Source organism: Nicotiana tabacum, chromosome 11 (assembly GCF_000715075.1).
Source record: "Nicotiana tabacum cultivar K326 chromosome 11, ASM71507v2, whole genome shotgun sequence".
In the NCBI taxonomy this organism is placed as follows: domain Eukaryota; kingdom Viridiplantae; phylum Streptophyta; class Magnoliopsida; order Solanales; family Solanaceae; genus Nicotiana; species Nicotiana tabacum.
In genome coordinates this window covers 70289747-70310829 of record NC_134090.1, presented here as the reverse complement: position 1 = coordinate 70310829, position 21083 = coordinate 70289747, and the positions used below count along the sequence as shown (strand labels likewise).

At 37.1% G+C, this 21083-nt stretch overlaps 1 long non-coding RNA gene across 2 annotated transcripts; it reads right to left on the bottom strand.

The window, feature by feature from the left end:
* Positions 1-713: 713 nt before the first annotated feature.
* LOC107767948 (uncharacterized) lies at positions 714-19253 on the bottom strand. 2 transcript variants are annotated; one of them, XR_012696938.1, is made up of 5 exons: positions 19123-19253; positions 18871-18989; positions 1314-1419; positions 1002-1177; positions 714-892 (listed from the first exon to the last, which is right to left on the bottom strand). It is a non-coding gene; the product is annotated as an uncharacterized LOC107767948 (long non-coding RNA). The 2 variants fall into 2 exon arrangements; XR_012696937.1 differs by having other exon boundaries at positions 18871-18964; positions 19123-19248.
* Between the last annotated feature and the right edge of the window lie 1830 nt (positions 19254-21083).

The following is a 21083-nucleotide window of genomic DNA, read 5'->3' as shown; positions in this document are numbered from 1 at the left end:
GGGAGAAAGAGAACACAGGGGAAAGAGAAAAAGTAACCAAGATAAAATATTGTTCCTCAGTTTTAACTTTTAACACATCCTTAGATGTCTATGAGGAGCACGACCGAAATCTTATCAATGATGATAGAGCTTTAAATAAGAAATCTTAGTTGCCAAAAAAGTAAATTATTTATCTTCCATGAATTAAAGTTATTGCATGTTTGACATAAGTGATGCTTCCATTCTCAAGATTGATCACCTTGCCCGATTATGCTCTCTTCAGCTTCCTTTTTTTAACTCTTTGGGAATATATTAGAACCTGTCAATTACATGATGTAGCCGAGCAAGATATTCGTTCAATAATTAAGATGACTTTACTACAAATAGATAAGTATAACATGGTGTACAATGAGTTAATATCAAGTATGTATTAGTAGAAAATTAGAAAGAAAAAACATATATATATATATTTTTTTATTATTATGCATGCCTGCAAAAAAAAGGATCCAGTTTTCCTGCCAGTGTTTAATGAGAATTGGAATGGAAAAGAAAGAACTAATAACTATAATAAAATTAAAATTGCGCATAGTTATATCTTCCCTTGTACTAACAAATGGAATCTTTGAATCTTTTTATTTAAAGTAACTATTGTGACATATATACATTCATTTCTTGTTCATTTTCTACAAGTTACAGTGTTATTTGAACTATGAAAAATGATCTTGTTAATGAAATAAATGATATGTTTATACTTTCCAACAATGCTAGTTTGCAACTGCAATTGATGAAACTATAGAACCAAATGATCAATACCAATTGAAGATTTTTAACACACCTTAAATCATATTGGGTAATCACCTTACAAATTATCTTTTGTTACAAATACCTACTGTTTAACAACCTTACAGATTATCTGTAAAAAAAAAGAAAGTAAAATCAGTTACACTACTTGAAATATTCAAATCCTAATGAGGTATTATGTAATGGTGTACAATTAATATGTCATGACTTTTAAGACATACCGAGCCGAAGGTTTTTCGGAAACAACCTCTCTACTCCTTCGGGTAGAGGTAAGGTCTGCATGCACACTATACTCCCCAGACCCTACTTGTGGGATTTTACTGGGTCGTTGTTGTTGTTGTTGAATTTTAAGACATACCATAAGTACTAATATTGTCCGGGTGATTTCAAAGTAAACCTGTAGTTATCATAGAACACCATATTAGCATCAGAAGATGAAATGTACTTGTTCCTTTAGAAAGGAAAAAAAATCCAATATGAATATTGTTTCGCTATAACCATAAGAACACAAAAGAGCTTCTGAGAACATGCACCTTATAGTTGATGGTTGATGAGGGGTATCATATGCATCAAAATTACCAGAGGCAACACAAAAACCGACACATCTTGACATATTCGACATTTTTCTGAGCTATTTCTCTGCAACCATTTTGCATAAAGCCACAGTGCACGTAGAATTGAAATATAAGTCAGAGCTAGACATATATGATGGAGAAAACTCAAATTCATTCTTCAAAATAACTGTGAGCACCTAATTTTTGACAATATTTAATTTTTATTTTTGTCACTTCTTTTATGTAAATATTTTAGGGGGTTTTAACATACAAATTTTTAGCTTTGTTATACTTTTTATTATAGGTTAAAAATACAAAATTTTAGAAGGTGAATTATTACTATTAATATTATTTTATTTTTATTCTTATTTTTAAATAATAATAAAAAATCCGAAAAATATTAATTTTTTTTTAAAATTTTCGGGAGAGATTTAAAAAAATAAGAAAAAGGGAAGTATGGAATTAAAAAAAGAAGAAGTAAAAGTAGGTGGAATTCTCTTTTAAAAAAGTAAAAGAAAGTGAAAAATTAAAAAAATAAAAGTAAAGTTTTGTGAAAATTTTTAAAAATAAAAAGTAAAAGAAAGTTGGAATTAAAAAATAATATAAAGGTAGCTGAAAATTTAAAAAAATTTAAATTAAAATAAAGTAGAATTTTTTAAAGAAAAGTAAAAGAAAGTGAATTGTTTTTTTAAGAAAAGTAAAATAAGTGGAATTCTCTTTTAAAAAAGTAAAAAAAGTGGGATTTTAAATAAGATAAAAGTAATTAAAGTTGGAATTTAAAAAATAAAAGTAAAGAAAGGTGGTAATTCTTTTTATAAAAAAAAGAAAAGCAAAATGTAAGTGGGATTTCTTTTAAATAAAAAAATTAAAAAATTAAAAATAAAATCTGATTTTTTTTGAAAATTCTCCTATAAATAGAAGAGAAATATTTGAAGAAAAGAAGAGAAGAGAAGAGGGAAGAATATTGAGAGAAAACAAATTTTCTTCTTCTATGCTAAAGAGAATTTCTACTAGTTTTATTCTTTCTACCTATTTCTTTCAACAAAAAAAAACATATAGTCATTCATTACCTTGTTTAAAAAAAAAATACCTCAAAAACAGGAGCTAAATCACACCAAAAATCAAATCCAAAAGCTTCAAACTCAATTTAAAAGATAGTCCAAAATACTAGCCCGAAGAGGTCGAAGTCGAGTTCGGTTCGAAAGGTTTCCGCTCGTTGCCTCTGATTGTGGTTCATTTGCACATTAAATTTGATGGTTGTTTGCTCAATATGTATTGAATAAGATCTTCATCTATAAAAGGTTCATTCTTTTCTTAACCAATGTTTCCATTATTTTTCTTTTACCGTATTTCCTTTTGATTTGTATATTATATTTTGGTTATCTACCAACTTGAAACATATGAACAAAAAAAAAAAAAAAATGAAGGAAGAGCATCAAGAAATAGAATTCGTGAAAGACATAATGAGTTTCTTCAATGAGATTGTAGTTCATAGGAAAAAATAGAAAAATGTATTCAAAATGGAGAGAGAACGATGTAATAGCTTGGATCCAAATTAGAGGATGTTAAGTCAATAGCAAATTTGATACCGACATGGGTGATTAGGTCCATAATAACTCAAATCATATATTTCTTCAATAATAATTCCATATTCATAAATCATGACCTTGCAATAATCTCAAAGTAGTTTTAGGAAGAAACATAATCATGAATATTTGTAGTTTGCTTTAAATTGAATACAATCCTTTTAGAATAATCGAGGCGCGCCATGCCAAATAAAATCTCAAAACTCATGGCCCTCATTTAATTAATTTTAATCCTTAGAAATCGAGGCGTGCCATTTAGTTGAATTTTCCATGGCTCTCGCAAACTTGAAAGTGCATAGTTGCTTTAGGCGCGCTATTTTTTTTTAAAAAAAAATTAATTTCCTAAACTCGGGTGTGCATTTTATGTGATCCAAATCCAAATCTCAACAACGTTAGATAAAATGTGTCGTGGACCGCGGGTGCATTTCATGTGACGTGGTTCAATACGTGTTATATATGACGTTGAATTTTTCCAAAAAAAAAAATTTAATTAAAAGCGACTAATAAGTTAAAAATATACCATAGGTTGAAACATGTTTTAAAAATCAGATAATAGGCCAGTTGTAATAGTTTAAGCGACCGTGCTAGAACCACGGAATCCGGGAATGCCTAACACCTTCTCCCGGGTTAACAGAATTCCCTACTCAGAATTTCTGGTTCGCAGACTTCAAAAGGAAAGTCGAAATTTCCTCGATTTGAGATTTAAAATAAATCGGTGACTTGGGACACCAAATAAACTATCCCAAGAGGCGACTCTGAATTGAATAATTAATCCCATTTCGAATAATGTCACTTAAATTGGAAAAACTCCCTTATATACCTTCGGGTGTGTAAAAAGGAGGTGTGACAGCTCTGGCGACTCTGCTGGGGATCCAAACCCAGAACTTCGGTTCAGGGTTCAAGAATTCGAGCTTAGAATAACTGTTATAGTTGGCTTGTTTTATCTGATTTTTACATGTTGAGCCTAATGTGCTAAATGCCGCTTTTACCGCTTTGATATTGTTTGGACTGTATATAAATTGCTACGAAACCCTCCTCTCTCTTTGTCTTCTAAATCATCTGGGAAGTGTGCACTTCGTGTGACTTCTTTTCTGTTAGAGTCTTATCCCAATTTTAGAACGAGGTTCGGACAAGTTGCAAAGCCGGTGAAGCTTCTGTATTCCCGGTACGCTGCCCCCCTCGGCTCGAGCTGTCCGCTCGGGTAAGCCAGGTCTAGAACAATAAACCCAGGTTTTTAAACCTAGTATAACAAGCCTCATGCCGGATCCCTAGTAGGAACGTTTGTTTGCATCATGTGCATTTGACCTTGGAGACTCAATACAGGGGTTGGGTCTGTCTAGGACAGGTGTACCCAAATGAAAAAAACCATCCTGATGCATCTTACGTGCTACTTGCGCATCTGTTTGTTTCGGCTTGCATGTTGACCGGCTTCTAGAACAGAGGAAGAAAATGAAAAAAAAAATCAAAAAATCAAAATAATAATAATAATAATATTGGAGTGAGAGGTAGGTATTTAGAAAATTCTGAAACTCTGCCGAAATTCCGAAAAAAAAGAAAGAAGTCATCTCCAAATGAGCCAAAGTTTTCAACTGCCATGTTCTGTCAAAACTGGCGAACTACGCGGGTCTGACTCTCACCGGATGTGAGATACGTAGGCAAACCTCATCGGTTCCGGCCCATAATTTTCAAAAAAAAAATCCAAAAATATTTTCCTTTACTTCCTCTCTAGAAAAGTCTTTTTTTTAAACCCCAATTTTCAAAAAATCCAAAAAAAAAAATATTTTCCATTACTTGTTTCTTTAGAAACTAATTGTTTTTTTTAAAAAAAATATATACAAAAATATTTTCTTTTACTGCTTCTTTAGACCCTAATTGTTATTAAAAAATATTTTCTTTTAATATTTTCCAAAAATCCAAAAATATTTTCATTCTTCTTTCAAAATTGAAAAGAAAATTCAAAATTCAAAAATATTTCATTTTTTAGAAGTATTTCTTTCATAATTCAAAATAAAATTCCAAAAATATTTTTCTTTCTTCTTTAGAAGTTTTTTTTTCTATCGAAATTCCAAAAAAAAAACAGTAAAAGTCTAAATTAAAAAAAAAAATCTTTCTTTCGAAATTCCCCCCAAAAAAATTGAAATCAAAAATATTTTCTTGCTTCTTTATAAGTCTTTCTTGCGGAAATTAAAATATTCCAAAAAAAAAGAGTTAGTTTATTTACTTTATTTTTGGTCTTCCCGAACTACGTTAGTTTGATTCACGCGGCGTCGTGATACATAGACAATCCTTATCGGATCCGGTCACGATTTTTGTAAATAACTCAAATAAGAGAGGGATGTGAAAAAGAGAGCCAAAGAAAAACCAAAAGAAAAACGAAAAAAAAGGGCAAGGAAAGAGAGGAAAGAAAAGAGTGGAAAATGGGAATAAGAGGAGAAGTACAAAAGCCAAAAGTGGAAAGAAAAAGAAAATTGGGAAAATAAGCAGAGCCGGGATGAAACATGCAGCCGTTGCGAAACATGTAGAAACACATTTAACTGTATAGGTGCATCACACCCCAACGTGCGATTTCCTATGTGTTAATTGCTTCAAACTAACTGGTTTGTTGTCTACTATTGTAAAGGTTCTATAGTAAGGTGGTTGGTTTTGTGGTAGTCTGGCTTCACATTCATACTTCACAAGGTCAAAAACAAGGAAATTCCTCTGCCAACAGTTCCTATTCTAGAGGATAGTCCGATCTTGGCCATCCCAACTTCTGAGTCAGCAACGACTGAGGAAAATAGAATTCTGCGTCTCCGCATGATGAAAATGTGGGACGCCTGGGCCAATGGAAAAGAACCGCCAAGTGCGATCCCTGGATTCCCTGAGCTTTTTCCCAGGGCAAGTGGGACCTCCAACATCCCCATAAGTTATCCAAATACCCCACTGGGATATCCTACCATTTCAGCCCACTTTGCTGGAACACCTTCTGAGTCTCGCCCCCCAGGTGTTAGCTTCAAGTGTGGCTTCAAACATATTCATCGCGCCACCTTGTTCAGCTACGGCACAACCTGCTTTACCCAGGCCTAACTTTGATTCATCTTCCTTCACATTTCAAGCACCATCTTTCTAAGTGGAACCTCCTCAGTTTCCTACTTATACTTACCCTCAACCACCCCAATTTGAGTTCACTGCGGGGCAAGAAAAGACCACCAAAACTCCTGAGCAAGAAGAGATTGTGAGGAAGATGAGGAGTATGGAACAGAGTCTCAAAAGCATACAAGGCTTGAGTGGATAGAAAAGTGTATCCTATGCCGACTTATGCATGTTCCCTCATGTGCACTTACCATTGAGATTCAAAACCCCAAAATTTGAGAAGTACGATGGGCATGGTGATCCTATTGCTCATATCAAGAGATATTGCAATCAGTTGCGAGGAGCCGGTGGAAAGGAAGAACTACTCATGGCCTATTTCGGAGAAAGTCTGGTTTGCATCGCATCTGAGTGGTACATGGACCAGGATATATCCCGCTGGTACATCTGGGATGATCTTGCTAGATATTTCGTCAGGCAGTTCCAGTACAACATTGATATTGCTTCAGATAGGAACTCATTGACAAACTTGAAAAAGAAATCCTCAGAAAGCTTCCAAGAGTACGCAGTTAAATGGCGTGAGCAGACATCCAGGGTAAAGCCTCCGATGGATGAGGTTGAAATGGTCACAGTTTTCCTTCAAGCTCAGGAAGCTGACTACTTCCAAAATATGATGTCCGCAATGGGTAAACCGTTCGCTGAAGCTATCAAGATTGGCGAAATGGTTGAAAATGGGCTGAAAACGGGTCGAATTCCAAGCCAATCCGCTATCAGAGCTACCTCTCAAGCCATTCAGGGTGGGTCTGGAGGAATAGCAAAGGGAAAGAAAAAGGAAGAAACATCCATGGTAGTGTCGGGTGCAAGGAGAAACTGTACTCCCAGATCCCTTTTCTCAGAAAGGACCCCGCAGCACTATTACCCTCACCAAGACTTGGCCTATACTCCTCAGCCATACTCGGTCATGAATGCTTAGCCTTATGTCCGGCCACAACAACAAGCCAACAGAAATCAAGCTCTATTTCCTAGAAACCAACCTCCTTACCAAACCAACTACAACCCCCGTCCTCCACAAAATAATTTCCACCCTCATGAACCGCCCAAGAGGCCAAATTTCACACCAATTGGCGAAACCTACTCCAGCCTGTTACCAAAGCTTGTTCAAATGGGTCTGCTACAGCCTGTTCCTCAAACCAGGCAAAACCCAGCATCACCCGCTTACAAAGCCGGTACCCGATGCGTCTATCACTCAGGGGCAGAAGGGCATGACACGGATGATTGTTGGATTCTGAAGAGAGCCGTGGAGAACTTGATAGAACAAAGGAAGATAGTGCCGAGGGATGAAGATGTTCCTAATGTGACCAACAACCCACTGCCAACCCACAACAACGGGCCGATAATTGGAATGATTTGTGAGGATAAGGAATTTGACCCAACATTGAAGGCCATCATTGCCATTGCTGACGAAGAAAATAAACCAAAAGCTGCCCCGAAGCAAGATAAAGGGGAGAAAAGGAAAGAAACCACCCCTCCAAAGTCAGAGAAGAAAATTGAAGTTGAGACCGAGGCAACGCCTCCCAAAGATGTTGTTCTCTACGTCCCTCAAGGCCGTAAAGAAAAGCAGATGACATTGAGTCCTCCCAGGAGATTCGAGCTGAACAAAACAACCCAGATGTATGTGCCCAAGGGGGCTTATGTGATGCGGGGGCCAATTAAGCCATCGAGGCTGAATGAGCCCGTGATTATTGGACGCGCGCCACAGAAGCCCATGAAAGATCCTACTGCTGTGCCCTGGAACTACAACAAAACGGTGGTGACCTATAAGGGCAAAGAAATCCCAGGAGAAGTTCAAGAAAATAACCCTGTTGAAAAGTATTCAAATTTGGAAGAGGTGAACAACGCTACTAGAAAGCGCTTCCCACTTAAGAAACCCGTGAGTGCCGAAGAAGCGAAGACTTTCTTTCAAAACATGAAAATGGCAGATTATGAGGTGATTGACCAGCTTCGAAAATTTCCCGAACAAGTCTCCTTGTTGGCTTTGTTGATGAACTCCGCCGAACATCAGAAGATATTGATCAAGACCCTTAACGAAGCATATGTGCCTGTTAACACTTCTGTAGAGCAGTTGGATAGAATGACAGAAAGATTTTTCGCAATCAACCAGATCACTTTCAGCAAAAATGATTTGCCCTCAGAAGGGGCCGCACATAACAAAGCCCTGCACCTAACAGTCAAATGAAAAGGGCACTACGTGAAAAGGGTTATGTTGGACGGAGGCTCTGAAGTAGACATTTGCCCACTTTCAACTCTACATCACATGGAAATCGGGACCGAAATAATCCGACCCAACAATGTCTACGTACGTGCCTTCGATGGCATCAAAAGGGACACAATTGGAGAGATCGATCTAATTCTGACCATCAGGCCAGTAGACTTTGAAGTAACCTTCCAGGTTCTAGACATGGACACATCCTACAACTTTCTTTTGGGGAGTCCATGGATTCATGCAGCGGGGGCTGTACCATCTACTCTTCATCAGATGGTGAAGTTCGAGCATGAGGATCAAGAGATCGTGGTCCACGGAGAAGATGAGCAATCAATTTATCGGGACCCATCAGTCCCATGTCTTGAAGCAAGAGAGGGGAGTGAGCACATAGTTTATCAGGCTTTTGAAATTGTGGTTGCAGACCAGTACAAAGAAGGAAACCCTTGCCCCCAACCCTTCCTTTCTAATGCATCAATCATGGTGGCCAAAGAAATGATCCGACATGGCTTCAAACTGGGGAAGGGACTTGGGAAATCATTGCAAGGGATAGTTGAACTTATCACCCTGCCCACCAGTGAAAAGTTCTTCGGGGTAGGCTTCCGACCCACTCCAGCTGATATAAGATGGGCAGATGATAGAAAGAATGATGGTTGGGTCTTGCCTCAGCCGGTTCCGCATCTGTACAGAACATTTGTCAAGCCAAAATACCAGAAGAAAGAAAAAGATGAGGCCTTTACTGCCGAAGAGATTGAAGAGATCTGTGGGGCAATGAGGAAGATACTATATGGAACCCACATGGTCCAGCCAGGGGAGGGCTCAAGCACCGCTGAGGTGCTGTATATGGGATCCAATGCCAAGTTGCAGAATTGGAAGGCTACGCCATTCCCAATCAGGCGGGAGTCCCGGTAGACCTGTCCTGCCATTTTTTCTGCATCGCGAGTTATGTCAGGGTGTAACTCGGATGTTTTTCTTTAGTTTCTTGTCTTTTAATTTCCAATGTAAACCCTGTTATCTTCAAATTCAAAGAAATGAAATCATATTTCATCGTCCATCCTTCTTTATTCTTTCTGATTTTGTTATTTTTTCTCTTTTTTCTTTCAACTCTAATAATGTGGCTTTAAATAATATGACATGCTTGCGGACTTCATGCCCAGATCCAAACACGCTGTCTAACTGCGAAATAATGAACCAAGAACCGGAATATGATGAAGAAGAGGCTTTTAAGGAAATAAATCGAGAATTGGAACAATTTGATAATAAACCTAAGCCAAACTTAAATGAAACTGAGCCGGTTAATTTGGGTAGCTCTGAAGAAGTCAAAGAAACCAAGATAAGCATTTATACAGATGAAAGAACCAGGGACGCATTGATCCAACTTTTGTTTGTATTCAAAGATGTGTTTGTTTGGTCATACGATGACATGCCAAGATTAAGTGTCGATTTAGTGGTCCATAAGTTGCCAACCTACCCCGATTATTCCCCTATCCAGCAAAAACAGAGGAAGTTCAAAATTGATATCAGTGACAAGATTAAAGAAGAGGTCACAAAACAGTTAAAGGCGGGAGTGATCCGAGTGGTCCGATACACCACATGGCTGGCTAATATAGTTCCCGTGCCAAAGAAAGATGGGAAAACTCGGGTGTGCGTTGACTACCGAGATCTGAACAAAGCAAGCCCCAAGGACAATTTCCCTTTGCCAAACATCCACATCCTTGTTGATAACTACACCAAACATGAAATACAGTCTTTTGTGGATTGTTACGCAGGATACCACCAGGTGTTGATGGTTGAAGAAGATGCAGAAAAGACAGCTTTTACCACACCTTGAGACACTTACTGTTATAGAGTCATGCCATTTGGTCTGAAAAATGCCGGGGCAACCTACATGAGGGCCATAACTGCCATTTTTCATGATATGATGTACCAAGAGATAGAGGTGTATGTGGACGATGTAATCATCAAATCCAAAACCTAGGACGACCACGTTCGGGACTTGAGAAAATTCTTTGAGCGGTTGCGCAAATATGATTTGAAGCTGAACCCAGCCAAATGTGCATTTGGGGTACCATCCGGCAAACTCTTGGGATTCATAGTCAATCGGAGGGACATCGAGTTAGATCCAACAAAGATAAAGTCTATTTGGGATTTGCCTCCTCCAAGAACCAAGAAAGATGTTATGTGTTTGTTGGGAAGATTGAATTACATCAGTCGTTTCATTGCTCAGTTGACCTCCACGTGTGAACCCAAATTTAAGTTGTTAAAGAAAGATGAGGCAATCAAATGGACAGTTGAATGTCAAGAAGCTTTTGATAAAATCAAGGAATATCTGTCAAATCCGCCAGTCTTGGTCCCACCTGAGCCAGGAGGCCTCTGTTCTTGTACCTGACCGTCTTGGAAAATTCTTTTGGTTGTGTCCTCGGGCAACATGACGTGACCGGAAAGAAGGAGCATGCCATTTACTATCTGAGCAAGAAGTTTACTAGTTATGAAGCCAAGTACACTTTATTGGAAAGAACTTGCTGTGCTTTGACATTGATCGCTCAGAAGCTGAGGCATTATTTGCAAGCTTACACCACCTACCTCATAACCAGGTTGGATCCTTTAAAGTACATATTTCAGAAACCAATGCCCACTGGGAGATTAGCAAAGTGGCAGATCTTGCTCACGGAGTTTGACATAGTCTGTGTCACTCGCACGACAATGAAAGCCCAGACATTAGCGGATCATTTAGCTGAGAACCCGATTGATGATGAGTACCAACCTTTGAGAACTTACTTCCCAGATGAAGAAGTAAATTCAGTTGAGGCAATATCTAAAGACACTCATGCTTGGAAAATGTTCTTTGATGGGGCGGTAAACGCAAAAGGTGTTGGAATTGGGGCAATTTTGATCTCACCCACTGGTCAGCACTATCCAGCCACAGCTCGGCTTCGGTTCTTCTGTACAAACAACACCGCCGAGTATGAAGCTTGCATTATGGGTATAAACATGGCAATCGACCAAAATGTCGAAGAGTTGTTGATCATGGGACTCAGATCTGATTATCCGGCAAGCCCAAGGAGAATGGGAAACCCGAGATGTTAAGCTTATCCCTTACAAGAAGCATGTGGAAGACCTCAGCAAGCGATTCAAGTCAATAGAGTTCAGGTACATTCCTCGTTGTCACAACGAATTAGCCGACGCACTTGCTACTTTGGCCTTAATACTACCGTATCCGGGCAATGCTCACAAAGATCCCTTGGAAATTCAAATCTGGGAAAGGCATGGTTATTGTAATACAATTGAAGTAGCACCAAATACCCAACCATGGTACCATGACATCAAAAAGTTTTTGAAAACTCAAGAATACCCCGAGCAAGCCAGTGGAGACCAAAAGAGAACCATTAGACGGCACGCGAGTGGTTTCTTTTTGAGTGGGGATGTCTTGTACAAGAGAACTCCGGACCTCAATTTGTTAAGATGTGTTGACGCAGAAGAGGCTGGAAGAATCATGCATGAGGTACACGCGGGAGTATGCGGGCCCCACATGAATGAGTATGTTTTAGCAAAGAAAATCCTTCGAGCGGGTTATTACTGGATGACCATGGAAAAGGACTGTTTTAGTTTCGTTCGGAAGTGTCATCAGTGTCAGGTACACAGTGATTTGATTTATGCACCTCCCACAGAACTGCATCCCATGTCTGCACCTTGGCCATTTGTTGCCTGGGGCATGGACGTCATTGGGCCAATCGAGCCAAAAGCCTCAAATGGACACAGATTCATACTAGTTGCCATTGACTACTTTACAAAATGGGTTGAAGCAATCACTCTCAAGTCTGTCACCAAGAAAGCTGTGGTAGATTTCGTGCACTCCAATCTTATCTGCCGTTTTGGCATTCCTGCAACTATTATCACAAACAATGCTGCAAACTTGAATAGTCATTTGATGGGGGAGATATGTAAGCAATTCAAGATAATGCACCGGAACTCTACTCCTTATCGGCCTAAAGGCAATGGTGCCGTTGAAGCAGCAAACAAAAACATCAAAAAGATTTTGAGAAAGATGATTCAAAGTTCCAGGCAGTGGCATGAAAAGTTGTCGTTTGCATTGTTGGGATATCGCACTACTGTGCGCACATCAATTGGAGCCACTCCGTATCTTTTGGTTTATGGCACGGAAGCCGTAATACCTGCCGAGGTTGAAATCCCCTCTCTCCGAATCATTGTTGAAGCCGAAATTGAAGACAGTGAGTGGGTTAAAACCCGTCTGGAACAATTAACATTGATCGATGAAAAGCGAATGGCTGCGGTCTGCCACGGGCAGTTGGACCAACAAAGAATGGCTCGTGCCTATAACAAGAAAGTGCGGCCTAGAAGTTTTGAAGTGGGGCAACTCGTTTTAAGGCGTATTCTTCCCCATCACCAGGAAGCAAAAGGAAAATTCGCTCCTAATTGGAAGGGCCCATACGTCATCAGAAAGATATTGCCGAGAGGAGCATTGTATCTGGGCGATATCGAAGGAAATGATCCTGAAGTAGTTGTAAATGCGGATGCAGTCAAAAAGTACTATGTTTAGTCTTTCTGTAACAACAACATTGTCCGATTGGGAGGACGAAGGCTTTTATTCTCGCTACCTAAACACTATCTACCCTTTGCAAACCCATTTGTGCCGGTTACTCTTCTTTAATTGCCCTCTTTGGAACTTGAAAATGTTATTGAAAAAAAAGAAGAAGATGTTTTCCTGAACTACGTTCGACTTGATTCCGAAAGGATACGTAGGCAGCCTCTCTATGGGGTTCAGTCACACCAAAATAAAAATCCAAATTCCCTCAAAAGTGAAACTAGGGCAGATGTTGTAATGGTCCTGCGATAATCCCGCTTGAATGGTTCCAAAGTTGTAATTCGATCCAAATCATTTTTACCCAAATCCTTTCAAGTCCTTCCGATCAATCGGTGAGAATGTTCAAGGATCAGAGAATACAACTACTTGGATCCGATGCAATAAAAATGAGAGAAATAAAATGAGAGAGTCTTATTGGTGAAAACCCACACGGACACCATAAGGCGACGGTGAGCAGAAAAATTGAAAATGAGAGAGCCTGGTTAGTGGAAACTCGTAAAGAGTACTATCAGGCGACGGTGAGAAGAGAAATGAGAGATGTCGATTGGCGAAAACCCGCAAAGGGCGCCGTCGATCGAAAAGAAGACACCCCCCACCACTGAAAGAGTCCTGGCCAGGTTTCTCAATTTAGAGATGTGGTTCACAATGAGTTGGATAGTTGTGCATATCGGGTATCCAGTCCAAGAAGCATGTCATGTCTATTGAAGTCTGCATGCACCCCAGATAAGTCTTTCTTTCCCCCAAAAGGGACGCTTCTCCTTAAATTCATTTTTTCTTGTCCTTTCTTACTTTTTCTTGAATCCCTTTCGGTCTAACTCTGTTCCGAAACTAATACAAAGAAAAGGTGGCAAGATTGGTTTTACAGAGTTTTGTTTAATAAAAGCCAAGTCCAAAGAAAAGTACCCAGCCTCAGTGGGTGCATCAAGTCGATCCCAACTGGCCATGATAGCCGATGCTCTGAAATCAGAGTTATTGAAAATGAAAAGAAATCCAAAGTCAAAAGCCCCTAGAAGCAGATTAAAATGAAAGGGCCAAAGCCCTATACGGGTGAGCCGTCATGATAAATTTTGAAAAGTTGAGTTCCTCGGTTTTAGAAAAGAGACCAATCTTTAAGAAAAGCCAGCAAGCGGCAGAGGTTCTCGCCAAAAGAGTTGGGCCGAGATCAAGCGATCAAAAACAATGAAGGCCACAAAACCGACCACTGTTTCAAACTAACAATTGTTCTTTGTTTGAAAATTGAAACAGGTGCAATCCAAAGCAACAGTGCAAGAAGCAGGTGTAACCAAAATGGAAAAAGAAATGTGCAAGCGCTAGAAATAGCTTAGCAACAATAATCAACCCAAAAGGGAAGTCTCCTCCAAATTCTTTCCTGCATTTTTTTTACTAAAAAATGAATTGAAAGAAAATAGATAAGAAGAAAATAAAAAAAAGGTAGTTTAGAAGCCCCAAAATCAATCTTTTACCTTTTTGCCAACATTAGGGCTCCAATCCCTGAGTTGAGATTTTAGACGTAGGTCCTTCGTTCCCTAGTCGCATTTTGCCAACTTTAGGGCTCCAATCCCTAGTTGAGATTTTTAGACATAGGGCCTTCATTCCCTAGTCACCTTTTTGCCGACATTAGGGCTCCAATCCGTAAGTTGAGATTTTTAGACATAGGGCCTCCATTTCCTAGTTGCATTTTGCCAACATTATGGCTCCAATCCCTAAGTTGAGATTTTAGACATAGGGCCTCCGTTCCCTAGTCGTCTTTATTGCCAGCATTAGGGCTCCAATCCCTGAGTTGAGATTTTTTAGACATAGGGCCTCCATTCCCTAGTCGCCTTTTGCCAACATTAGGGCTTCAATCCCTAAGTTGAGATTTTTTTAGACATAAGGCCTCCATCCCCTAGTCGCCTTTTGCCAACGTTAGGGCTCCAATCCCTAAGTTGAGATTTTAGACATAGGGTCTCCATTCCCTAGTCGTCTTTATTGCCAACATTAGGGCTCCAATCCCTGAGTTGAGATTTTTAGACATAGGGCCTCCATTCCCTAGTCGTCTTTTACCAACATTAGGGCTCCAATCCCTGAGTTGAGATTTTTAGACAGAGGGCCTCCATTCCCTAGTCGCATTTTTTGCCAACATTAGGGCTCCAATCCCTAAGTTGAGATTTTTAGACATAGGACCTTCATTCCCTAGTCGCCTTTTTGCCGACATTAGGGCTCCAATCCCTAAGTTGAGATTTTTAGACATAGGGCCTCCATTCCCTAGTCGCCTTTTGTCAACATTAGGGCTCCAATCCCTGAGTTGAGATTTTTAGACATAGGGCCTCCATTCCCTAGTCGCCTTTTGCCAACTTTAGGGCTCCAATCCCTAGTTGAGATTTTAGACATAGGGTCTCCATTCCCTAGTCGCCTTTCTTTTCCAACATTAGGGCTCCAATCCCTGAGTTGAGATTTTTAGACATAGGGCCTCCATTGCCTAGTCGCCTTTTTGCCAACATAGGATATCCACTCCCTAGTCGAGGTTATTTTAGATATAGGGCTCCATTCCCTAATCTCCTCCTCCTAAAGACACGCAATCCTTATTTTACCGCTTTCAAAAAAAAAAAAAGAGTTTAGATTTTAGTTACAAATAACTTACGAAATTTTCCTAGTGAAAACTGGGGCAGAAAAATTTCGTTCGTTTGTTTGTTTTGGTGTCTGAGCAGGTTTGGCCTCGAGGCACAAGGTCTGAGACAACCAAAAGAATGAGTCTCAATCCAAAATAAAGAAAAGAAGAAAAGGAGCAAAAATAAATGAACTCAAAATGTTGATGTGGAGAAAGATGTGGTCTGTTCAAGATATGATTGAAGTCACAAGCTTCGCATGTCCCGCCTTGATCCAAAAAGCTGAAGAAGAATGAACCAGCAGTTGCAGCTAACGAACATCAAGATTCAAATCAGAGTCTGCAGGAAGAACCAGTCAAGATCAAAGACAAGTTTCACAAGACAAGTTTCACAAGACTCATAGATAGGAATCTTGTAACTCATAGCTGATAGGCTTGTTTAGTTTCTCTTTGATTTTTGATATAATAACAGGATCGCGAACCGGAGCCTCGACGGAACATCACTCGACTCCTCAACTCATCATTCCATCATTTTTCTTGAACTACACGCGACCTGATTCCCTTATAACCCGGGATATGTAGGTTGTCCAAAACCAAGACTCGGTTGCACCCTTTCTCTTTTCTCTTATCCTTATTTCTTCTCTTTTGAATAAAGATATGTTCAAAAATTAGTCACATGACTCACCTTATCTTTGCTTGAAAACTCTTCATGTTTCCAAGCAAAGAAGGGCAGCTGTGAGCACCTAATTTTTGACAATATTTAATTTTTTTGTCACTTTTTCTATGTAAATATTTTAGGGGGTTTTAACATACAAAATTTTAGCTTTGTTATACTTTTTATTATAGGTTAAAAATACAAAATTTTAGAAGGTGAATTATTACTATTAATATTATTTTATTTTTTTCTTATTTTTAAATAATAATAAAAAAACTGAAAAATATTAATTTTTTTAAAATTTTCGGGAGAGATTTTAAAAAATAAGAAAAAGGGAAGTATGAACTTAAAAAAAAAGAAGTAAAAGTAGGTGGAATTCTCTTTTAAAAAAGTAAAAGAAAGTGAAAAATTAAAAAAATAAACGTAAAGTTTTGTGGAAATTTTTAAAAATAAAAAGTAAAAGAAAGTTGGAACTAAAAAATAATATAAAGGTAGCTGAAAATTTAAAAAAATTTAAATTAAAATAAAGTAGAATTTTTTAAAGAAAAGTAAAAGAAAGTGGATTGTTTTTTTAAGAAAAGTAAAATAAGTGGAATTCTCTTTTAAAAAAGTAAAAAAAAGTGAGATTTTAAATAAGATAAAAGTAATTAAAGTTGGAATTTAAAAAATAAAAGTAAAGAAAGGTGGTAATTCTTTTTATAAAAAAAAGAAAAGCAAAATGTAAGTGAGATTTCTTTTAAATAAAAAAATAAAAAAATTAAAAAAAAAATCTGATTTTTTTTGTAAATTCTCCTATAAATAGAAGAGAAATATTTGAAGAAAAGAAGAGAAGAGGGAAGGATATTGAGAGAAAACAAATTTTCTTCTTCTATGCTAAAAAGAATTTCTACTAGTTTTATTCTTTCTACCTATTTCTTTCAAAAAAAAAAAAAACATATAGTCATTCATTACCTTGATTAAAAAAAAAATACCTCAAAAACAGGAGCTAAATCACACCAAAAATCAAATCCAAAAGCTTCAAACTCAATTTAAAAGATAGCCCAAAATACTAGCCCGAAGAGGTCGAAGTCGAGTTCGGTTCGAAAGGTTTCCGCTCGTTGCCTCTGATTGTGGTTCATTTGCACATTAAATTTGATGGTTGTTTGCTCCATATGTATTGAATAAGATCTTCATCTATAAAAGGTTCATTCTTTTCTTAACCAATGTTTCCATTATTTTTCTTTCACCGTATTTTCTTTTGATTTGTATATTATATTTTGGTTATCTACCAACTTGAAAGATATGAACAAAAAAAATATGAAGGAAGAGCATCAAGAAATAGAATTCGTGAAAGACAGAATGAGTTTCTTCAATGAGATTGTAGTTCATAGGAAAAGATAGAAAAATGTATTCAAAATGGAGAGAGAACGATGTAATAGCTTGGATCCAAATTAAAGGATGTTAAGTCAATAGCAAATTTGATACCGACATGGGTGATTAGGTCCATAATAACTCAAATCATATATTTCTTCAATAATAATTCCATATTCATAAATCATGACCTTGCAATAATCTCAAAGTAGTTTTAGGAAGAAACATAATCATGAATATTTGTAGTTTGCTTTAAATTGAATACAATCCTTTTAGAATAATCGAGGCGCGCCATGCCAAATAAAATCTCAAAACTCATGGCCCTCATTTAATTAATTTTAATCATTAGAAATCGAGGCGTGCCATTTAGTTGAATTTTCCATGGCCCTCGCAAACTTAAAAGTGCGTAGTTGCTTTAGACGCGCTATTTTTTTAAAAAAAAATTAATTTCCTAAACTCGGGTGTGCATTTTATGTGACCAAAATCAAAAACTCAACAACGTTAGATAAAATGTGTCGTGGACCGCGGGTGCATTTCATGTGACGTGGTTCAATACGTGTTTTATATGACGTTGAATTTTTCCAAAAAAAATTTAATCAAATGCGGCTAATAAGTTAAAAATATACCATAGGTTGAAACATGTTTTAAAAATCAGATAATAGGCCAATTGTAATAGTTTAAGCGACCGTGCTAGAACCATGGAATCCGGGAATGCCTAACACCTTCTCCCGGGTTAACAGAATTCCCTACTCAGAATTTCTGGTTCGCAGACTTCAAAAGGAAAGTCGAAATTTCCTCAATTTGGGATTTAAAATAAATCGGTGACTTGGAACACCAAATAAACTATCCCAAGAGGCGACTCTGAATTGAATAATTAATCCCATTTCGAATAATGTCACTTAAATTGGAAAAACTCCTTTATATACATTCGGGTGTGTAAAAAGAAGGTGTGACAATAACTAAAAGAAAGCAAATTCTAAGGGGTTAGGAATAGAGAGCCAAGAGTGGAAAATACCTTCATTCCGACATCCCCAATTGCATTTAGCAAGACATACTTATTCACTTTGTTACTAATGGTAGTCTTTTGAACACCATTTTGTTAGTGTTATCACTGCGAATGGTACAACTCATCTCAAAATACTTTTGTTATTACACTATACAAATACATGGTAAATTATTTAAACTTATTAAGAGAAACAACAGTACCGGATCTTGTACTCCACACATACTACTAATATCAAAAGCTAAAGGTGGAATTCATTTTTGATTCATCATTCACTGCTGCTTCTATGACCAAAATTTCGTCTTTACTAAGGGGGAAAAAAAGAAGAAGAAGAAAAGCGGAAACTGGGCCAGCAAAATGCAATAAACAGATGCAGAAACAACTGAAAACTCAAATAAAGTTAGATAAACGGGTATATTTACTTACATGCATGTGTTGATCTCTCTGCTACCATGTTATATGTCCTCCAACCAAATGTGGTGACTCAGATCATTAGTTGTTGTAACATCCTCTTGAATCACTAAAAGAAAACACTTATTTTTCGTCTTCAGAGAGAATAAACAGATGCACAGAAAAATCAAACACAAAAGTAAGAAGACCCATGATAAATCAAATCAAAAATCCATAAAGGATAGACGAAAAATTCGAAGAGGAAAATCCCCAAATAAGAATACATACCTTTGAATAAACGAAAGAGTTTGAGAGCAACATAAGCTGATGCGATGAGCGAGATTTAAAGTAAAATTTTGGTCAGGCGTTGAAGTCTAGATGGGACTGGCATGGACGAGAAAAGTAGAAGAGAAGCTTTGGGGAAATGACGTTTACCAAGTGGGAGGGAAAAAGCTTTACACGTGTTTCTGGAACATGTAGGATTGACTCAAATTACCACTTTACCCCTATAGAACTTACAACTCCCAACTCTGACTGCCTCTTGTACAGCTACATATTGCAGGTGTTCGTCCTTTCAAACTCTCATTTCTAATATAAAAACAAATATGTAGTAATGTAGGAATATAGATATCTAGTCCTATTTGCATGGAAAATTTTATTTTGTGAGTTGTACGTGGACTCAGATTTTTGTACACAAAATAAAACTTTTCCTATTTGCACATAGTTTATCTATTCGAAAAGAGTGCGGTTTATATTTTTCTTTTATTTTGGTGGAAAAAAGCATACGGGTAAATGCATCTGAACTTTTCCGGCTTCTGACTTCTGAGGGAAGCTTTAAGATATATTTAATGCATCTCCGTGCAAAATTGCACCTATTTATTTCGTTTACTGTTCCCTTCCATAAGAAAAATTTGCTATCCATGAACTAATTAAGAACTTGTTGAGTTGCTCTACTTGTTGGTCCTTTTGATATGGGTATTTTGTCGATGGATGGTATATTTTTAGCCGTTCCTAAAAATAATAGTCAATAAATATAATACTCCCTCTGTTTCAATTTAAATAAGGTAGTTTGACTCGACACAGAGTTTTAAAAAAAAAGAAAATTTTTGAAATTTATGATTTTAAAAGTTTAAGGGGTAAAAGCTTTGTGGGGCCATGATATTTGTGTGATTATAAAAACTTCTCAATTAAGGATAAAATAGGCAAAATGGAGAGTTTAAAGTTCAATTATTTCCAAATTTGGAAATGTATTATTTATTTTGGAAAAAATTAAAAAGGAAAGTATCTCATCTAATTTGAAACGGAAGGAGTATATTTTTTGTTTATATGTGCATTATATACAAAAAAATTATAAATATTTTATACATTTTCGGTTAGTGAATAAATCATTTTTCTGCTGATATCAAGTTGAATACTTATGATTCTTTGCGGAAAATTCATGCAATTAATTTGATCCCCATTTGCCCACTGCAGTGTCTCTCAAAAATAAGAAAGCGGAAGCCGAAAGCTAAATTTAGAAAACGTGGTTTTGAAACGTGTTTTATTTTAACGGACATTAAGGTAAAACGTGGTTCAAAATTGCATTTTATATATTTTGGTCACTAAGGTTTTTTCATTTATTTATGTATTTTGAGTCCAAAAATATACTCCCTCCGGTCCAAAATAAGTGATTTTTTAATTTTTTTCTTGTAGTCCAAAATAAGTGATTTTTCCAGATTTCAAGAATGAATTAATTATTTTTTTTCCTACATTGTCCTTGGAGTAATTAATGTTGGAGTATGTTAGGAGTGTTTATGTGAAGAGATAGTAAATGTTAATATGGTCAGTTTCATTGCTAATTAATTAATATTAATTTGTAAATTTTGTCAAAACAACAAAAAAATCACTTATTTTGAACTATTAGGTTCCAATCGAACTCCAACTATTATATGCGAGATTCAGCTTTTTGACACAGAGAAATGGTGATCGTGCTTCAGCTGGTGCACATGCATGGGATTTTGGATTAATAGCTTGGGTTGTCATACTCTTGTTAGATTCTCGAACTGTCTAATTGGCAGTATGAGTTGAAACCAATGTTTAAGTTGGATATGCTTTATTTGACTGATTTCATCTTCTTGTGGTAACGTTGATTCCAAATTGAATCTTTTCTAATTTCTGTCATTTTTCAAAAGATAAGATTTTGGTCATTAAATTTCTAAAAAGGGCTCTTAGTGTCTTTTTCTCTAGTAAATATAAAATAGCTAGGGACC